The sequence below is a fragment of the Lolium perenne genome, chromosome 4, assembly GCF_019359855.2.
Source record: "Lolium perenne isolate Kyuss_39 chromosome 4, Kyuss_2.0, whole genome shotgun sequence".
Taxonomy (NCBI): domain Eukaryota; kingdom Viridiplantae; phylum Streptophyta; class Magnoliopsida; order Poales; family Poaceae; genus Lolium; species Lolium perenne.
Window position 1 is genome coordinate 45808578 of NC_067247.2, and position 6717 is coordinate 45815294.

Consider the following 6717-nt stretch of genomic DNA (forward strand, 5'->3'; position numbering starts at 1 on the left):
AACGCAATCCAAGCCAAGATGCAATCTAGAAGACGGGAGCAACGAGGGGATGAATGAGACTAACCCTTGAAGATTTCCAAAGCCTACAAGAGGAGGCTCTCGTTGCTGCGGTAGACGATCACTTGCCGCTTTCAAAAGCGCGTAGAAGATCTTGACGGTGCCACAATCGGGCAGCACCTCCGTACTTAGTCACACGTTCGGTGTTGATGACGACGTCCTTCTCCCCGTTCCAGCGGGCAGTGGAAGTAGTAGATCCTCCTCGGAATCCCGGCAGCACGACGGCATGGTGGCGGTGGTGGTGGAGAACTCCGGCAGGGCTTCGCCTATGCGCTGCGGGAGTATTATGTGGAGGAGGAGAGGCTAGGGTTCGGGGAGAGGGGGTGGCTAGGGCGCCGGCCATGGGCAGCCCTAGGTGGTGCGGCCAAGAGTGGCTACCCCCTCCCTCTCCTCCTCATTATATAGGTGGAAATCCCCAAGAGTTGTAGTCCAAGTCTTCGAATAAGACCCCAACAACAAAACCTCCCAAAGGTGGGAAACCTACTCAAGGGGGGAGTCCTACCCAAGGTGGGACTCCCACATTTCCCTTAGGTGGGGTGGCCGGCCACCTATGGTGGAGTCCACCTGGGACTCCACCCCTTAGGGTTTGGCTGGCCATGCAAGGTGGAGTCCCTCCGGGACTCCACTTTCCATGGTGATTTCTTCCGGACTTTTCTAGAACTTTCTAGAACCTGCCATAAATGCACCGGATCATTTCCAAACTTGGAATATGACTTCCTATATATGAATCTTATTCTTCGGACCATTCCGGACCTCCTCGTGATGTCCTGGATCCCATCCGAGACTCCGAACAAAACTTTGAACTCCATTCCATATTTCCATATCTACTTAAACGACATCAAACCTTAAGTGTGTCACCCTACGGTTCGCGAACTATGCATACATGGTTGATACTTCTCTCCAACCAATAACCAATAGCAGGATCTGGAGATCCATAATAGCTCCCACATATTTCAACAATGACTTTAGTGATCGACTGAACCATTTACATACGATACCAATTCCCTTTGTCAAGCGATATTTTACTTGTCCGAGGTTTGATCATCGGTATCTCTATACCTTGTTCAACCTCGTCTCCTGACAAGTACTCTTTACTCGTACCGTGGTATGTGGTCTCTTATGAACCATTCATATGCTTGCAAGCTAATTAGACGACATTCCACCGAGAGGGCCCAGAGTATATCTATCCGTCATCGGGATGGACAAATCCCACTGTTGATCCATATGCCTCAACTCATACTTTCCGGATACTTAATCTCATCTTTATAACCACCCATTTACGCAGTGGCATTTGATGTAATCAAAGTACCCTTCCGGTATAAGTGATTTACATGATCTCATGGTCGAAAGGACTAGGTAACTATGTATCGAAAGCTTATAGCAAATAACTTAATGACATGATCTTATGCTATGCTTAATTGGGTGTGTCCATTACATCATTCACATAATGACATAACCTTGTTATTAATAACATCCAATGTTCATGATCATGAAACTATGATCATCTATTAATCAACAAGCTAGTTATACAAGAGTCTTACTAGGGACTCCTTGTTGTTCACATAACACACATGTATCAATGTTTCGGTTAATACAATTATAGCATGGTATGTAAACATTATCATAAACACAAAGATATATTATAATAACCATTTATTATTGCCTCTTGGGCATATCTCCAACAGTCTCCCACTTGCACTAGAGTCAATAATCTAGTTTACATTTGTAAAGATATAACACCTTGGCCTTCCGGTGGTTTATCATGTTTTGCTCAAGGTAGAGGTTTTAGTCAATGGATCTGACACGCTCAGAAACGCATGTATTTTGCAATTCATTTGCGTCTCAACGCATCACTCATTTTCCATATGAGTCGGCATTATTCTTATATGTTTAGTCTTCTGGTAGAACCTTAATTCCGCGGTCTGAAATATGTCACTAATATTGTCATACACAATATAGCTTCAAAGTTCTGATACTGTCGAAACTACACCAAGTTCTCAAAGAACTCTTCGACTTAAACATCCTCAGTCATTGTCAAAACAATGACATACTCTGCCTTTGTTTGTAGAATCCATCACAATATTTAGAACTCTTCTAAATCTAGCATTGTGCTACCTTTTAAAACAACACTTAGCTTAATTGAGATTTTGAATTTAATTTTTATATGTGACCAAAGTAATATCGATGCAATACCTTACAGCGATTTGTTTGTCATTACCTCATATAAAACTATATATATCCTTGGTTCTTCTAAAGCACTCGGGGATATTCTTACGGTTATCCAATGATCATCACATGAATCATTCTAGTATATGCTCCTAACTTTTTAGAGCACAAGATATCTGATTTTGTACATATTATTCGTGATCTAAAATCATTCATGTGTTTTTACTCATCGAGTGTCAGATACACTCAAGTCTTATTAAACCTTCACATGACAAGAACATTTTCTTAATATTTCTATATTGAACTACTTCAATATCCATTCTATGTACTTTGACTTAAACTTATTATCTGTTTCAATCTATCTTCATAGATCTTGACACTAAAATATGTTTCAGTCCATATCCTTTCAATGAAGTTAATTTTCAATGAAACCTTTTAATCAAGTATATAATTACATCATTTATAACCAACTACGGATGAACCTCGCTACCCACGGGGGTAGCTGCACACCCCTCCACGAGCTGACACGTGTACATTTGGTCAAAGGTGATTAAGAGCTCCCACCGTTTACTGTACACCCTATTATTTCCTAGAAGGTGATTAGCACCGATTTGAATTCAAATAAGGAGGCCCGACTAGGCAGCTGGTATATATACCAGCCTATTCAAATATCCAAATGGCATTGTAATCTCCTTTTTCATCCACTGTGCAAGCTTCTTCTATCATGACAATGCGTTTGCAATTCGATGCTACACAACCAAGTTTCTTCTCCCTTTTTAGAATGCATTTTGTACCAACGCAAGCTGCTTCGGTCACGTCCGTAGGAATGCTCGATGAATGTTCCGATAGTCTTGCTCATTGGATCTTTCGGGTTGTGCGTATGGGAGCCTGCAACAATGGCTTCCACTTCATCTTCTTTGCAGCGTGTTTTGACGAAATATTTTGGTTATATTTTGTGTGGATAGCGGCAAAGCATCATGCTAGAGAAGTTTGTCCAGGAGCTTGATAGTGTGCCGTCAGCTATGGGCAGCAGCTTCAAGACGAGAGCAGTGTGATGTTGTCTGTGCGAGGCTGCTTGCAGACGACTGTTTGAGGGCTGGAGCTGGACGAAGATCAACAGTGTCGGAGAGATAATCTGGTTTGTTTCACAATAATTGGCCAGCGCTGTTCACCAATGCGTTGCACTGTACATATGGGATTAACACTGTAGCTAACAAAAAAACACTGTGCTGTGTCTAAAGCTACTGTAACTAGCATGCATAAGCTCGGTTTACGTTTGCCGCATGATTTAGTATCAGACTTCAAATAATTTGGGAAAGTAGAATGTATTATGTTTTGCATTTTTCGTTTCTGTTTGTAACCGTGGAATAAAAAATAAATCGTTTGTTTGGAATAAGAAGCGTGTGATTTAGTAGCCTAGGCCAAAACATACGTCGATCATTTCATTCCTTGGAGCAGGAGCATCTTGCAGATCGGTTATATTGAAATTGTATAGTAGAGCATGGTAGCGAAGTCTGACACGATCGATCATTGAAAGACATGAAGTAGTAATGGAAATTCATCTGTTTCCAACGCCGTGGGATAAATTCACACCAGAGCTTCATATTGAGTACTTTCGAAAGACACAAGGAGAAAATAAAAATCGCTAGGGCTGCTACAAACCCATAATACCAAGCTAGCACCGTCAGCAGTGGAATGCCAGACGAGGTGAATCTAACACACACGAGCGCTATGTTTAGCAAGTACATTAACCAAGGAGACCTCCTGAGAGTGTAAGATCTGACTGAATTTACCGGCAGCCCCCTAGCAATGTTGACGAAGTAAATCTGCAAGTAGCAAACTGCAAATTCTGTAACTGATAGCACCATCCTCCTGAAGCTAAGCCGACGTACGACGGTACGAGTACGTAAAAGGCCACGTAGGCAATTATTTTATATGTGGCTCCTTCTAGCTGTGATGATCAATCATTTGTGGATCTACTGTTCAGCGCGTAAAAGAACTGTTCACGTCCCGCGCGAAAACACTGATGAGGGCGCACGATGCTAGCCTCTATCTTCTCAATTGGCCGGCCGCAGGAATAGCAAATAGCTGCCGCCAATAATTTGGAACTCCCTCCACACGGTTTAGGCCCACTCCGAAAAGTGTTACTGTGCATCACGCTTAGGCCGGTCAAACGGGAGGCTGCCGGGGTTCTAATCTTAGCGAGAATCTAACGGGCACGAGGACGTGCGTAGCTACCCACGTGGGTAGCAGATGCACTCTCTAACCAACTATATGTCATCTACATAAAGTATTATAAATATGTCTCAGCGCTCCCACTTAATTTCTTGCAAATGCAAGCCTCTTCATCGTTTCTGATGAAATCAAAAAACTCTTTGACTATTTCATCTGGTGAAGATTCCAACTCCGTGATACTCACTTCATCCAATTGAAGTTCGTATACCTATCTAGTATTCCACAGATTAGCAAAACAATTGGTTGTATCTTGTATACACCTTTAATACACACTTCTGTTAAGTAATGTATTTTTCCATCCTACTAGCATATCTCATAAAAGAAATATGTAGCGAGTACTAGAATAATCCACATAGACTATAAGCATTGCTACGGAAGATCTAATCTTATTGTAGTCAACTCTTTGAACTTTGTCGTAAACAACTTTTCGACAAGTCCAGCTTCTTCAATGATATTCCATCCAAGTCCATCAATTTTATAGATCCATTTACTTTCAAGAAGTATTTATCTATCTTGGATTTCATGGCGTATAGCCATTTTAATGGAATCAGGGTCCATCATAACTTCTTTGTTTGTAGTTGGTTTATCATTGTTCAAAATCAATCCTTTGTCCACAAATCGTTTATTTGATCACAAAGTAAACCATACGTACAAGGTTCAATATGTACTTCGATCTCCATGGCTAAAACACTTTGTAGTCATGGGAGCCATGATCGTCGTGGCCGCTTCCGGAACCAATTCCGATGCTGCGGTACTCTGATCATTATGCCCAGGTTCATAAACCTTATCAAATTCTATTGGCCTCCCACTCAAATACTTTGTTAGAAACAATTTCTTGGAAATAAATAAGAAACATCGACAAACACTTTTGTCTTTGTATCCATAGTGGAAAGAATTCCCAATCAATACTTTGGGATAACCAACAAAGATATTCATCCGATTTTGGTTGTAAACTCTTAGACCAAAATTAAAAGAAAGGACTATTAGGGTTTATACCCATGCCATAACTCGTATGGTGTCATTTCAACGGATCATGATGATGCTCTATTTAGTGTAAAAGCGTAGTCACTAGAGCATAATCCACAAAAAATATAATGGCATCATTTTATTTTTATCTCATCATTAACCCAACATGGTTTGGATACATCTCTCGGATACTATATCATCACTATGATACCCCAAAAAATGTGAGTTGTAGAACAATTTCATAACTCTCTTAGATGTTCGCTAAAATTCGTAATTCAAATATTTTTCCAATGATCCAATCATAGATATTTGACTTTTCTATTACGATGATTTCCACTTCGTGCTGAAATTTATTTGAATCCATTCAAATGTTTCAAACTTCTTCCTTATCGAATATATCCACATATATATACTCAATTCATTGTTGGAAGTTTTCATGAAGTAGAAGAATCTCCCGCACACAACTATGCCTAGTGAACCACATACATCATCTTATATGTTTCCACTAAGTTAGTTGCCCATTCAACTCTTGGCCTATGAACGGTATTTTAGTCATTCTCTTTAGAAAAGATTTGCAAGCGCCATACGATTCAAAAATCGAATAACTCCAAAAATCCATTTGCATGGAGTTCCTTCATGTGTTTCTTTCTAACATGACCTAAATGGCGGTTCCACTAATAAGTGGAATTCAAATCATTTGCCTTATGGCATTTTAGCGTCAGTATTATGTGTGTGTGTTTCACCATTAAGATTTATAATAACTTATCCATCGTACATGGAGTAATGTCATAATTTGAAAAACTTATTGTTTTCATTTGACTAGAGCAAAATAACAATTATTAAGTTCTTTATTATAAATTCTAAGGGCTAGATAGAATGCCAATGATGAACATTCCTATCACATTCCTTGTCAGTCACTTAGGCCATTGTATTCTTGTATTGCGTTGTTTTGTATGACACTTCATACCAACCAATATGGTACAAATACCCAAGAATTTCATTGTGTGACCAAACGAGGAATACATCCATAACATGTATATCATTTATATACACCTGAGCTAGACTTTCTAGTCTTTTATTTCTTTCTGCCAATAATCATTTGTAGTTTCTCTTTTAGCTTTCCTCATTATTCAGAAAAACACTTCAACATCAATAACTTCTAGGTTTGTTGGTAAAATACCAATAACCTTGAGGTTCTTACTTTGAAGTTGATCATCATATGACAAGTGTTCTCGATTTCACTATTAGTAACCTTGTAATACAATGAACAATTTCACTCATAATTTTATCCAT